Raw genomic sequence first — 14,921 nt, 5'->3', positions numbered from 1 at the left:
TCAAGTGTTTTGGGATACTTGGAATTACAAACCAAGATGCTAGAAACGACTTTTAACGTGTTTCGGGATACTTGGAATCACAAACCAAGATGCTAGAAACGACTTTTAACGTGTTTCGGGATACTTGGAATCACAAACCAAGATGCTAGAAACGACTTTTAACGTGTTTCGGGATACTTGGAATCACAAACCAAGATGCTAGAAACGACTTTTAACGTGTTTCGGGATACTTGGAATTACAAACCAAGATGCTAGAAAAGACTTTTAACGTGTTTCGGGATACTTGGAATTACAAACCAAGATGCTAGAAACGACTTTCAACGTGTTTCGGGATACTTTGAATCACAAACCAAGATGCTAGAAACGACTTTTAACGTGTTTCGGGATACTTGGAATCACAAACCAAGATGCAAGAAACGACTTCTCAAGTGTTTTGGGATACTTGGAATTACAAACCAAGATGCTAGAAACGACTTTTAACGTGTTTCGGGATACTTGGAATCACAAACCAAGATGCTAGAAACGACTTTTAACGTGTTTCGGGATACTTGGAATCACAAACCAAGATGCAAGAAACGACTTCTCAAGTGTTTTGGGATACTTGGAATTACAAACCAAGATGCTAGAAACGACTTTCAACGTGTTTCGGGATACTTGGAATCACAAACCAAGATGCTAGAAACGACTTTTAACGTGTTTCGGGATACTTGGAATCACAAACCAAGATGCTAGAAACGACTTTTAACGTGTTTCGGGATACTTGGAATTACAAACCAAGATGCTAGAAAAGACTTTTAACGTGTTTCGGGATACTTGGAATTACAAACCAAGATGCTAGAAACGACTTTTAACGTGTTTCGGGATACTTTGAATCACAAACCAAGATGCTAGAAACGACTTTTAACGTGTTTCGGGATACTTGGAATCACAAACCAAGATGCAAGAAACGACTTCTCAAGTGTTTTGGGATACTTGGAATTACAAACCAAGATGCTAGAAACGACTTTTAACGTGTTTCGGGATACTTGGAATCACAAACCAAGATGCTAGAAACGACTTTTAACGTGTTTCGGGATACTTGGAATCACAAACCAAGATGCAAGAAACGACTTCTCAAGTGTTTTGGGATACTTGGAATAACAAACCAAGATGCTAGAAACGACTTTCAACGTGTTTCGGGATACTTTGAATCACAAACCAAGATGCTAGAAACGACTTTTAACGTGTTTCGGGATACTTGGAATCACAAACCAAGATGCTAGAAACGACTTCTCAAGTGTTTTGGGATACTTGGAATTACAAACCAAGATGCTAGAAACGACTTTTAACGTGTTTCGGGATACTTTGAATCACAAACCAAGATGCTAGAAACGACTTTTAACGTGTTTCGGGATACTTGGAATCACAAACCAAGATGCTAGAAACGACTTTCAACGTGTTTCGGGATACTTGGAATCACAAACCAAGATGCTAGAAACGACTTTTAACGTGTTTCGAGATACTTGCAATCACAAACCAAGATGCTAGAAACGACTTTTAACGTGTTTCGGGATACTTGGAATTACAAACCAAGATGCTAGAAAAGACTTTTAACGTGTTTCGGGATACTTGGAATTACAAACCAAGATGCTAGAAACGACTTTTAACGTGTTTCGAGATACTTGCAATCACAAACCAAGATGCTAGAAACGACTTTCAACGTGTTTCGGGATACTTGGAATCACAAACCAAGATGCTAGAAACGACTTTTAACGTGCTTCGGGATACTTGGAATCACAAACCAAGATGCTAGAAACGACTTTTAACGTGTTTCGGGGTACTTGGAATCACAAACCAAGATGCTAGAAACGACTTTCAACGTGTTTCGGGATACTTGGAATCACAAACCAAGATGCTAGAAACGACTTTCAACGTGTTTCGGGATACTTGGAATCACAAATCAAGATGCTAGAAACGACTTCTCAAGTGTTTTGGGATACTTGGAATTACAAACCAAGATGCTAGAAACGACTTTTAACGTGTTTCGGGATACTTGGAATTACAAACCAAGATGCTAGAAACGACTTTTAACGTGTTTCGGGATACTTGGAATCACAAACTAAGATGCTAGAAACGACTTTTAACGTGTTTCGGGATACTTTGAATCACAAACCAAGATGCTAGAAACGACTTCTCAAGTGTTTTGGGATACTTGGAATTACAAACCAAGATGCTAGAAACGACTTTTAACGTGTTTCGGGATACTTGGAATCACAAACTAAGATGCTAGAAACGACTTTCAACGTGTTTCGGGATACTTGGAATCACAAACCAAGATGCTAGAAACGACTTCTCAAGTGTTTTGGGATACTTGGAATTACAAACCAAGATGCTAGAAACGACTTTCAACGTGTTTCGGGATACTTGGAATCACAAACCTAGATGCTAGAAACGACTTTTAACGTGTTTCGGGATACTTGGAATCACAAACTAAGATGCTAGAAACGACTTTTAACGTGTTTCGGGATACTTTGAATCACAAACCAAGATGCTAGAAACGACTTCTCAAGTGTTTTGGGATACTTGGAATTACAAACCAAGATGCTAGAAACGACTTTCAACGTGTTTCGGGATACTTGGAATCACAAACCAAGATGCTAGAAACGACTTTCAACGTGTTTCGGGATACTTGGAATCACAAACCAAGATGCTAGAAACGACTTCTCAAGTGTTTTGGGATACTTGGAATTACAAACCAAGATGCTAGAAACGACTTTTAACGTGTTTCGGGATACTTTGAATCACAAACCAAGATGCTAGAAACAACTTTTAACGTGTTTCGGGATACTTGGAATTACAAACCAAGATGCTAGAAACGACTTTTAACGTGTTTCGGGATACTTGGAATCACAAACCAAGATGCAAGAAACGACTTCTCAAGTGTTTTGGGATACTTGGAATTACAAACCAAGATGCTAGAAACGACTTTTAACGTGTTTCGGGATACTTGGAATCACAAACCAAGATGCTAGAAACGACTTTAAACGTGTTTCGGAATACTTGGAATCACAAACCAAGATGCTAGAAACGGCTTTTAACGTGTTTCGGGATACTTGGAATTACAAACCAAGATGCTAGAAACGACTTTTAACGTGTTTCGGGATACTTGCAATTACAAACCAAGATGCTAGAAACGACTTTTAACGTGTTTCGGGATACTTGGATTTACAAACAAAGATGCTAGAAACGACTTTCAACGTGTTTCGGGATACTTGGAATCACAAACTAAGATGCTAGAAACGACTTTTAACGTGTTTCGGGATACTTTGAATCACAAACCAAGATGCTAGAAACGACTTCTCAAGTGTTTTGGGATACTTGGAATTACAAACCAAGATGCTAGAAACGACTTTCAACGTGTTTCGGGATACTTGGAATCACAAACCAAGATGCTAGAAACGACTTTCAACGTGTTTCGGGATACTTGGAATCACAAACCAAGATGCTAGAAACGACTTCTCAAGTGTTTTGGGATACTTGGAATTACAAACCAAGATGCTAGAAACGACTTTTAACGTGTTTCGGGATACTTTGAATCACAAACCAAGATGCTAGAAACGACTTTCAACGTGTTTCGGGATACTTGGAATCACAAACCAAGATGCTAGAAACGACTTTTAACGTGTTTCGGGATACTTGGAATCACAAACCAAGATGCTAGAAACGACTTTTAACGTGTTTTGGGATACTTGGAATTACAAACCAAGATGCTAGAAACGACTTTTAACGTGTTTCGGGATACTTGATATCACAAACCAAGATGCTAGAAACGACTATTAACGTGTTTCGGGATACTTGAAATCACAAACCAAGATGCAAGAAACGACTTCTCAAGTGTTTTGGGATACTTGGAATTACAAACCAAGATGCAAGAAACGACTTTTAACGTGTTTCGGGATACTTGGATTTACAAACAAAGATGCTAGAAACGACTTTCAACGTGTTTCGGGATACTTGGAATCACAAACTAAGATGCTAGAAACGACTTTTAACGTGTTTCGGGATACTTGGAATTACAAACCAAGATGCTAGAAACGACTTTTAACGTGTTTCGGGATACTTGGAATCACAAACCAAGATGCTAGAAACGACTTTTAACGTGTTTCGGGATACTTGGAATCACAAACCAAGATGCAAGAAACGACTTCTCAAGTGTTTTGGGATACTTGGAATTACAAACCAAGATGCTAGAAACGACTTTCAACGTGTTTCGGGATACTTTGAATCACAAACCAAGATGCTAGAAACGACTTTTAACGTGTTTCGGGATACTTGGAATCACAAACCAAGATGCAAGAAACGACTTCTCAAGTGTTTTGGGATACTTGGAATTACAAACCAAGATGCTAGAAACGACTTTTAACGTGTTTCGGGATACTTTGAATCACAAACCAAGATGCTAGAAACGACTTTTAACGTGTTTCGGGATACTTGGAATCACAAACCAAGATGCAAGAAACGACTTCTCAAGTGTTTCGGGATACTTGGAATTACAAACCAAGATGCTAGAAACTACTTTTAAAGTGATTCGGGATACTTGGAATCACAAACCAAGATGCTACAAACGGCTAATAACGTGTTTCGGGATACTTGGAATCACAAACCAAGATGCTAGAAACGGCTTTTAACGTGTTTTGGGATACTTGGAATTACAAACCAAGATGCTAGAAACGACTTTTAACGTGTTTCGGGATACTTTGAATCACAAACCAAGATGCTAGAAACGACTTTTAACGTGTTTCGGGATACTTGGAATCACAAACCAAGATGCTAGAAACGGCTTTTAACGTGTTACGGGATACTTGGAATCACAAACCAAGATGCTAGAAACGGCTTTTAACGTGTTTCGGGATACTTGGAATCACAAACCAAGATGCTAGAAACGGCTAATAACGTGTTTCGGGATACTTGGAATCACAAACCAAGATGCTAGAAACGGCTTTTAACGTGTTTCGGGATACTTGGAATCACAAACCAAGATGCTAGAAACGGCTTTTAACGTGTTACGGGATACTTGGAATCACAAACCAAGATGCTAGAAACGGCTTTTAACGTGTTTCGGGATACTTGGAATCACAAACCAAGATGCTAGAAACGGCTAATAACGTGTTTCGGGATACTTGGAATCACAAACCAAGATGCTAGAAACGGCTGTTAACGTGTTACGGGATACTTGGAATCACAAACCAAGATGCTAGAAACGGCTAATAACGTGTTTCGGGATACTTGGAATCACAAACCAAGATGCTAGAAACGGCTAATAACGAGTTTCGGGATACTTGGAATCACAAACCAAGATGCTAGAAACGGCTAATAACGTGTTTCGGGATACTTGGAATCACAAACCAAGATGCTAGAAACGGCTTTTAACGTGTTTCGGGATACTTGGAATCACAAACCAAGATGCTAGAAACGGCTAATAACGTGTTTCGGGATACTTGGAATCACAAACCAAGATGCTAGAAACGGCTAATAACGAGTTTCGGGATGCTTGGAATCACAAACCAAGATGCTAGAAACTACTTTTAAAGTGATTCGGGATACTTGGGATGACGACCCAAGATGCTAGAAACTACTTTTAAAGTGATTCGGGATACTTGGGATGACGACCCAAGATGCTAGAAACTACTTTTAAAGTGATTCGGGATACTTGGGATGACGACCCAAGATGCTAGAAACTACTTTTAAAGTGATTCGGGATACTTGGAATCACAAACCAAGATGCTAGAAACGGCTTTTAACGTGTTTCGGGATACTTGGAATCACAAACCAAGATGCTAGAAACGGCTAATAACGTGTTTCGGGATGCTTGGAATCACAAACCAAGATGCTAGAAACTACTTTTAAAGTGATTCGGGATACTTGGGATGACGACCCAAGATGCTAGAAACTACTTTTAAAGTGATTCGGGATACTTGGGATGACGACCCAAGATGCTAGAAACTACTTTTAAAGTGATTCGGGATACTTGGGATGACGACCCAAGATGCTAGAAACTACTTTTAAAGTGATTCGGGATACTTGGGATGACGACCCAAGATGCTAGAAACTACTTTTAAAGTGATTCGGGATACTTGGGATGACGACCCAAGATGCTAGAAACTACTTTTAAAGTGATTCGGTATACTTGGGATGACGACCCAAGATGCTAGAAACTACTTTTAAAGTGATTCGGGATACTTGGAATCACAAACCAAGATGCTAGAAACGGCTTTTAACGTGTTTCGGGATACTTGGAATCACAAACCAAGATGCTAGAAACGGCTAATAACGTGTTTCGGGATGCTTGGAATCACAAACCAAGATGCTAGAAACTACTTTTAAAGTGATTCGGGATACTTGGGATGACGACCCAAGATGCTAGAAACTACTTTTAAAGTGATTCGGGATACTTGGGATGACGACCCAAGATGCTAGAAACTACTTTTAAAGTGATTCGGGATACTTGGGATGACGACCCAAGATGCTAGAAACTACTTTTAAAGTGATTCGGTATACTTGGGATGACGACCCAAGATGCTAGAAACTACTTTTAAAGTGATTCGGGATACTTGGAATCACAAACCAAGATGCTAGAAACGGCTTTTAACGTGTTTCGGGATACTTGGAATCGCAAACCAAGATGCTAGAAACGGCTAATAACGTATTTCGGGATACTTGGAATTACAAACCAAGATGCTAGAAACGGCTTTTAACGTGTTTCGGGATACTTGGAATCACAAACCAAGATGCTAGAAACGGCTAATAACGTGTTTCGGGATGCTTGGAATCACAAACCAAGATGCAAGAAACGGCTAATAACGTGTTTCGGGATACTTGGAATCAAAAACCAAGATGCTAGAAACGGCTTTTAACGTGTTTCGGGATACTTGGAATGACAAACCAAGATGCTAGAAACGACTTTTAACGTGTTTCGGGATACTTGGAATCACAAACCAAGATGCTAGAAACGGCTTATAACGTGTTTCGGGATACTTGGAATCACAAACCAAGATGCTAGAAACGGCTAATAACGTGTTTCGGGATACTTGGAATCACAAACCAAGATGCTGGAAACGGCTTTTAACGTGTTTCGGGATACTTGGAATCACAAACCAAGATGCAAGAAACGGCTTTTAACGTGTTACGGGATACTTGGAATCACAAACCAAGATGCTAGAAACGGCTAATAACGTGTTTCGGGATACTTGGAATCACAAACCAAGATGCTAGAAACGGCTAATAACGTGTTTCGGGATACTTGGAATCACAAACCAAGATGCTAGAAACGGCTAATAACGTGTTTCGGGATACTTGGAATCACAAACCAAGATGCTAGAAACGGCTTTTAACGTGTTACGGGATACTTGGAATCACAAACCAAGATGCTAGAAACGGCTAATAACGTGTTTCGGGATGCTTGGAATCACAAACCAAGATGCTAGAAACTACTTTTAAAGTGATTCGGGATACTTGGGATGACGACCCAAGATGCTAGAAACTACTTTTAAAGTGATTCGGGATACTTGGGATGACGACCCAAGATGCTAGAAACTACTTTTAAAGTGATTCGGGATACTTGGGATGACGACCCAAGATGCTAGAAACTACTTTTAAAGTGATTCGGGATACTTGGGATGACGACCCAAGATGCTAGAAACTACTTTTAAAGTGATTCGGGATACTTGGAATCACAAACCAAGATGCTAGAAACGGCTTTTAACGTGTTTCGGGATACTTGGAATCGCAAACCAAGATGCTAGAAACGGCTAATAACGTATTTCGGGATACTTGGAATTACAAACCAAGATGCTAGAAACGGCTTTTAACGTGTTTCGGGATACTTGGAATCACAAACCAAGATGCTAGAAACGGCTAATAACGTGTTTCGGGATACTTGGAATCACAAACCAAGATGCTAGAAACGGCTAATAACGTGTTTCGGGATACTTGGAATCACAAACCAAGATGCTAGAAACGGCTTTTAACGTGTTTCGGGATACTTGGAATGACAAACCAAGATGCTAGAAACGACTTTTAACGTGTTTCGGGATACTTGGAATCACAAACCAAGATGCTAGAAACGGCTTATAACGTGTTTCGGGATACTTGGAATCACAAACCAAGATGCTAGAAACGGCTAATAACGTGTTTCGGGATACTTGGAATCACAAACCAAGATGCTGGAAACGGCTTTTAACGTGTTTCGGGATACTTGGAATCACAAACCAAGATGCAAGAAACGGCTTTTAACGTGTTACGGGATACTTGGAATCACAAACCAAGATGCTGGAAACGGCTAATAACGTGTTTCGGGATACTTGGAATCACAAACCAAGATGCTAGAAACGGCTAATAACGTGTTTCGGGATACTTGGAATCACAAACCAAGATGCTAGAAACGGCTAATAACGTGTTTCGGGATACTTGGAATCACAAACCAAGATGCTAGAAACGGCTTTTAACGTGTTACGGGATACTTGGAATCACAAACCAAGATGCTAGAAACGGCTTTTAACGTGTTTCGGGATACTTGGAATCACAAACCAAGATGCTAGAAACGGCTAATAACGTGTTTCGGGATACTTGGAATCACAAACCAAGATGCTAGAAACGGCTGTTAACGTGTTACGGGATACTTGGAATCACAAACCAAGATGCTAGAAACGGCTAATAACGTGTTTCGGGATACTTGGAATCACAAACCAAGATGCTAGAAACGGCTTTTAACGTGTTTCGGGATACTTGGAATCACAAACCAAGATGCTAGAAACGGCTAATAACGTGTTTCGGGATACTTGGAATCACAAACCAAGATGCTAGAAACGGCTTTTAACGTGTTTCGGGATACTTGGAATCACAAACCAAGATGCTAGAAACGGCTAATAACGTGTTTCGGGATACTTGGAATCACAAACCAAGATGCTAGAAACGGCTAATAACGAGTTTCGGGATGCTTGGAATCACAAACCAAGATGCTAGAAACTACTTTTAAAGTGATTCGGGATACTTGGGATGACGACCCAAGATGCTAGAAACTACTTTTAAAGTGATTCGGGATACTTGGAATCACAAACCAAGATGCTAGAAACGGCTTTTAACGTGTTTCGGGATACTTGGAATCACAAACCAAGATGCTAGAAACGGCTAATAACGTGTTTCGGGATGCTTGGAATCACAAACCAAGATGCTAGAAACTACTTTTAAAGTGATGCGGGATACTTGGGATGACGACCCAAGATGCTAGAAACTACTTTTAAAGTGATTCGGGATACTTGGGATGACGACCCAAGATGCTAGAAACTACTTTTAACGTGTTTCGGGATACTTGGAATCGCAAACCAAGATGCCAGAAACGGCTAATAACGTGTTTCGGGATACTTGGAATTACAAACCAAGATGCTAGAAACGGCTTTTAACGTGTTTCGGGATACTTGGAATCACAAACCAAGATGCTAGAAACGGCTTTTGACGTGTTACGGGATACTTGGAATCACAAACCAAGATGCTAGAAACGGCTAATAACGTGTTTCGGGATACTTGGAATCACAAACCAAGATGCTAGAAACGGCTGTTAACGTGTTTCGGGATACTTGGAATCACAAACCAAGATGCTAGAAACGGCTTTTAACGTGTTTCGGGATACTTGGAATCACAAACCAAGATGCTAGAAACGACTTTTAACGTGTTTCGGGATACTTGGAATCACAAACCAAGATGCTAGAAACGGCTTATAACGTGTTTCGGGATACTTGGAATCACAAACCAAGATGCTAGAAACGGCTAATAACGTGTTTCGGGATACTTGGAATCACAAACCAAGATGCTAGAAACGGCTAATAACGTGTTTCGGGATACTTGGAATCACAAACCAAGATGCTAGAAACGGCTTTTAACGTGTTTCGGGATACTTGGAATGACAAACCAAGATGCTAGAAACGACTTTTAACGTGTTTCGGGATACTTGGAATCACAAACCAAGATGCTAGAAACGGCTTATAACGTGTTTCGGGATACTTGGAATCACAAACCAAGATGCTAGAAACGGCTAATAACGTGTTTCGGGATACTTGGAATCTCAAACCAAGATGCTGGAAACGGCTTTTAACGTGTTTCGGGATACTTGGAATCACAAACCAAGATGCAAGAAACGGCTTTTAACGTGTTACGGGATACTTGGAATCACAAACCAAGATGCTAGAAACGGCTAATAACGTGTTTCGGGATACTTGGAATCACAAACCAAGATGCTAGAAACGGCTAATAACGTGTTTCGGGATACTTGGAATCACAAACCAAGATGCTAGAAACGGCTAATAACGTGTTTCGGGATACTTGGAATCACAAACCAAGATGCTAGAAACGGCTTTTAACGTGTTACGGGATACTTGGAATCACAAACCAAGATGCTAGAAACGGCTTTTAACGTGTTTCGGGATACTTGGAATCACAAACCAAGATGCTAGAAACGGCTAATAACGTGTTTCGGGATACTTGGAATCACAAACCAAGATGCTAGAAACGGCTGTTAACGTGTTACGGGATACTTGGAATCACAAACCAAGATGCTAGAAACGGCTAATAACGTGTTTCGGGATACTTGGAATCACAAACCAAGATGCTAGAAACGGCTTTTAACGTGTTTCGGGATACTTGGAATCACAAACCAAGATGCTAGAAACGGCTAATAACGTGTTTCGGGATACTTGGAATCACAAACCAAGATGCTAGAAACGGCTTTTAACGTGTTTCGGGATACTTGGAATCACAAACCAAGATGCTAGAAACGGCTAATAACGTGTTTCGGGATACTTGGAATCACAAACCAAGATGCTAGAAACGGCTTTTAACGTGTTTCGGGATACTTGGAATCACAAACCAAGATGCTAGAAACGGCTAATAACGTGTTTCGGGATACTTGGAATCACAAACCAAGATGCTAGAAACGGCTTTTAACGTGTTTCGGGATACTTGGAATCACAAACCAAGATGCTAGAAACGGCTAATAACGTGTTTCGGGATACTTGGAATCACAAACCAAGATGCTAGAAACGGCTTTTAACGTGTTTCGGGATACTTGGAATCACAAACCAAGATGCTAGAAACGGCTAATAACGTGTTTCGGGATACTTGGAATCACAAACCAAGATGCTAGAAACGGCTTTTAACGTGTTTCGGGATACTTGGAATCACAAACCAAGATGCTAGAAACGGCTAATAACGTGTTTCGGGATACTTGGAATCACAAACCAAGATGCTAGAAACGGCTTTTAACGTGTTTCGGGATACTTGGAATCACAAACCAAGATGCTAGAAACGGCTTTTAACGTGTTACGGGATACTTGGAATCACAAACCAAGATGCTAGAAACGGCTTTTAACGTGTTTCGGGATACTTGGAATCACAAACCAAGATGCTAGAAACGGCTAATAACGTGTTTCGGGATACTTGGAATCACAAACCAAGATGCTAGAAACGGCTGTTAACGTGTTACGGGATACTTGGAATCACAAACCAAGATGCTAGAAACGGCTAATAACGTGTTTCGGGATACTTGGAATCACAAACCAAGATGCTAGAAACGGCTTTTAACGTGTTTCGGGATACTTGGAATCACAAACCAAGATGCTAGAAACGGCTAATAACGTGTTTCGGGATACTTGGAATCACAAACCAAGATGCTAGAAACGGCTTTTAACGTGTTTCGGGATACTTGGAATCACAAACCAAGATGCTAGAAACTACTTTTAAAGTGATTCGGGATACTTGGGATGACGACCCAAGATGCTAGAAACTACTTTTAAAGTGATTCGGGATACTTGGGATGACGACCCAAGATGCTAGAAACTACTTTTAAAGTGATTCGGGATACTTGGGATGACGACCCAAGATGCTAGAAACTACTTTTAAAGTGATTCGGTATACTTGGGATGACGACCCAAGATGCTAGAAACTACTTTTAAAGTGATTCGGGATACTTGGAATCACAAACCAAGATGCTAGAAACGGCTTTTAACGTGTTTCGGGATACTTGGAATCACAAACCAAGATGCTAGAAACGGCTAATAACGTGTTTCGGGATACTTGGAATCACAAACCAAGATGCTAGAAACGGCTGTTAACGTGTTACGGGATACTTGGAATCACAAACCAAGATGCTAGAAACGGCTAATAACGTGTTTCGGGATACTTGGAATCACAAACCAAGATGCTAGAAACGGCTTTTAACGTGTTTCGGGATACTTGGAATCACAAACCAAGATGCTAGAAACGGCTAATAACGTGTTTCGGGATACTTGGAATCACAAACCAAGATGCTAGAAACGGCTAATAACGAGTTTCGGGATGCTTGGAATCACAAACCAAGATGCTAGAAACTACTTTTAAAGTGATTCGGGATACTTGGGATGACGACCCAAGATGCTAGAAACTACTTTTAAAGTGATTCGGGATACTTGGGATGACGACCCAAGATGCTAGAAACTACTTTTAAAGTGATTCGGGATACTTGGGATGACGACCCAAGATGCTAGAAACTACTTTTAAAGTGATTCGGTATACTTGGGATGACGACCCAAGATGCTAGAAACTACTTTTAAAGTGATTCGGGATACTTGGAATCACAAACCAAGATGCTAGAAACGGCTTTTAACGTGTTTCGGGATACTTGGAATCACAAACCAAGATGCTACAAACGGCTTTTAACGTGTTTCGGGATACTTGGAATCACAAACCAAGATGCTAGAAACGGCTTTTAACGTGTTTCGGGATACTTGGAATCACAAACCAAGATGCTAGAAACGGCTAATAACGTGTTTCGGGATGCTTGGAATCACAAACCAAGATGCTAGAAACTACTTTTAAAGTGATTCGGGATACTTGGGATGACGACCCAAGATGCTAGAAACTACTTTTAAAGTGATTCGGGATACTTGGGATGACGACCCAAGATGCTAGAAACTACTTTTAAAGTGATTCGGGATACTTGGGATGACGACCCAAGATGCTAGAAACTACTTTTAAAGTGATTCGGTATACTTGGGATGACGACCCAAGATGCTAGAAACTACTTTTAAAGTGATTCGGGATACTTGGAATCACAAACCAAGATGCTAGAAACGGCTTTTAACGTGTTTCGGGATACTTGGAATCGCAAACCAAGATGCTAGAAACGGCTTTTAACGTGTTTCGGGATACTTGGAATCACAAACCAAGATGCTAGAAACGGCTAATAACGTGTTTCGGGATGCTTGGAATCACAAACCAAGATGCTAGAAACTACTTTTAAAGTGATTCGGGATACTTGGGATGATGACCCAAGATGCTAGAAACTACTTTTAAAGTGAAAAAACCTCTAACTTTAAACGTAAATATCTCCCAAACTAGAAGAGCTAGAAGTACGCCAAGGGCAGCAAACGAAAGGAAATTAAATTACAAACAAAAAACATGTTTAGCCAATTAACGATAGGACGAAGGACAAAAAAGTTATAAGCGTATGAAGGTGCACGGGTTGGAAACAGTGGCCATGGCAAGGCGTGAAGGGACCGGTTTCTATAGGTAAACGCATGTTGTAACGGTTGTAGGGAGAGTTGTAAATTATACTAAGTCTTTCTTCAAGAAGAAGTAGAAAAAAAAGGTCTTCGGCAAAACGTGAATATCTCGAAAACTAGAAGAGCTAGAAGGACGCACGGGGCATCAAACGAAAGGTAATTAAATTTTACACAATGTTAAAGGAAAAAAAATCACGGATTGGTCTAAAGAGAACGAAGTTATTAGCGTTTGAAGGTGCAAGGGTTCAAACAGAAGAAGAACAAGTTTGCAAAAGAGGTCTTCGACAAAACGTGAATATCTCGAAAACCAGGAAAGCTAGAAGAACGCTTTTGGCAGCAATCGAAAGGAAATTAAATTTGCGACACCAAACATGGGGGTCAAAAACGACGTAGGACGAAAGACAAAAAAGTTATGAGCGTTCAAAGACAAGCATTTTTTTACCTCTTTTCAAAGCAAAATTGCTGATTTCAAGTGATTTCTTCCAAGTTAAGCTCAAAAATAAGCAGGTTTTGTCAATTTCTATATATTTCGATAAAATTCTCTAGCAGAAAGCCAAGAAATTGCTTCCTAGGCGGTCAACCAAGCTGCTAGAAGCTACTTTTAAGGAGTTTCGGGATACTTGGGATGATGACCCAAGATGCTAGAAACTACTTTTAAAGTGATTCGGGATACTTGGGATGACGACCCAAGATGCTAGAAACTACTTTTAAAGTGATTCGGGATACTTGGGATGACGACCCAAGATGCTAGAAACTACTTTTAAAGTGATTCGGGATACTTGGGATGACGACCCAAGATGCTAGAAACTACTTTTAAAGTGATTCGGGATACTTGGAATCACAAACCAAGATGCTAGAAACGGCTTTTAACGTGTTTCGGGATATTTGGAATCACAAACCAAGATGCTAGAAACGGCTAATAACGTGTTTCGGGATGCTTGGAATCACAAACCAAGATGCTAGAAACTACTTTTAAAGTGATGCGGGATACTTGGGATGACGACCCAAGATGCTAGAAACTACTTTTAAAGTGATTCGGGATACTTGGGATGACGACCCAAGATGCTAGAAACTACTTTTAACGTGTTTCGGGATACTTGGAATCGCAAACCAAGATGCCAGAAACGGCTAATAACGTGTTTCGGGATACTTGGAATTACAAACCAAGATGCTAGAAACGGCTTTTAACGTGTTTCGGGATACTTGGAATCACAAACCAAGATGCTAGAAACGGCTTTTAACGTGTTACGGGATACTTGGAATCACAAACCAAGATGCTAGAAACGGCTAATAACGTGTTTCGGGATACTTGGAATCACAAACCAAGATGCTAGAAACGGCTAATAACGTGTT

This window comes from Anopheles ziemanni, unplaced genomic scaffold, assembly GCF_943734765.1.
Source record: "Anopheles ziemanni unplaced genomic scaffold, idAnoZiCoDA_A2_x.2 scaffold_13_ctg1, whole genome shotgun sequence".
Classification (NCBI taxonomy): domain Eukaryota; kingdom Metazoa; phylum Arthropoda; class Insecta; order Diptera; family Culicidae; genus Anopheles; species Anopheles ziemanni.
Note: the sequence above shows the minus strand (reverse complement) of the source record.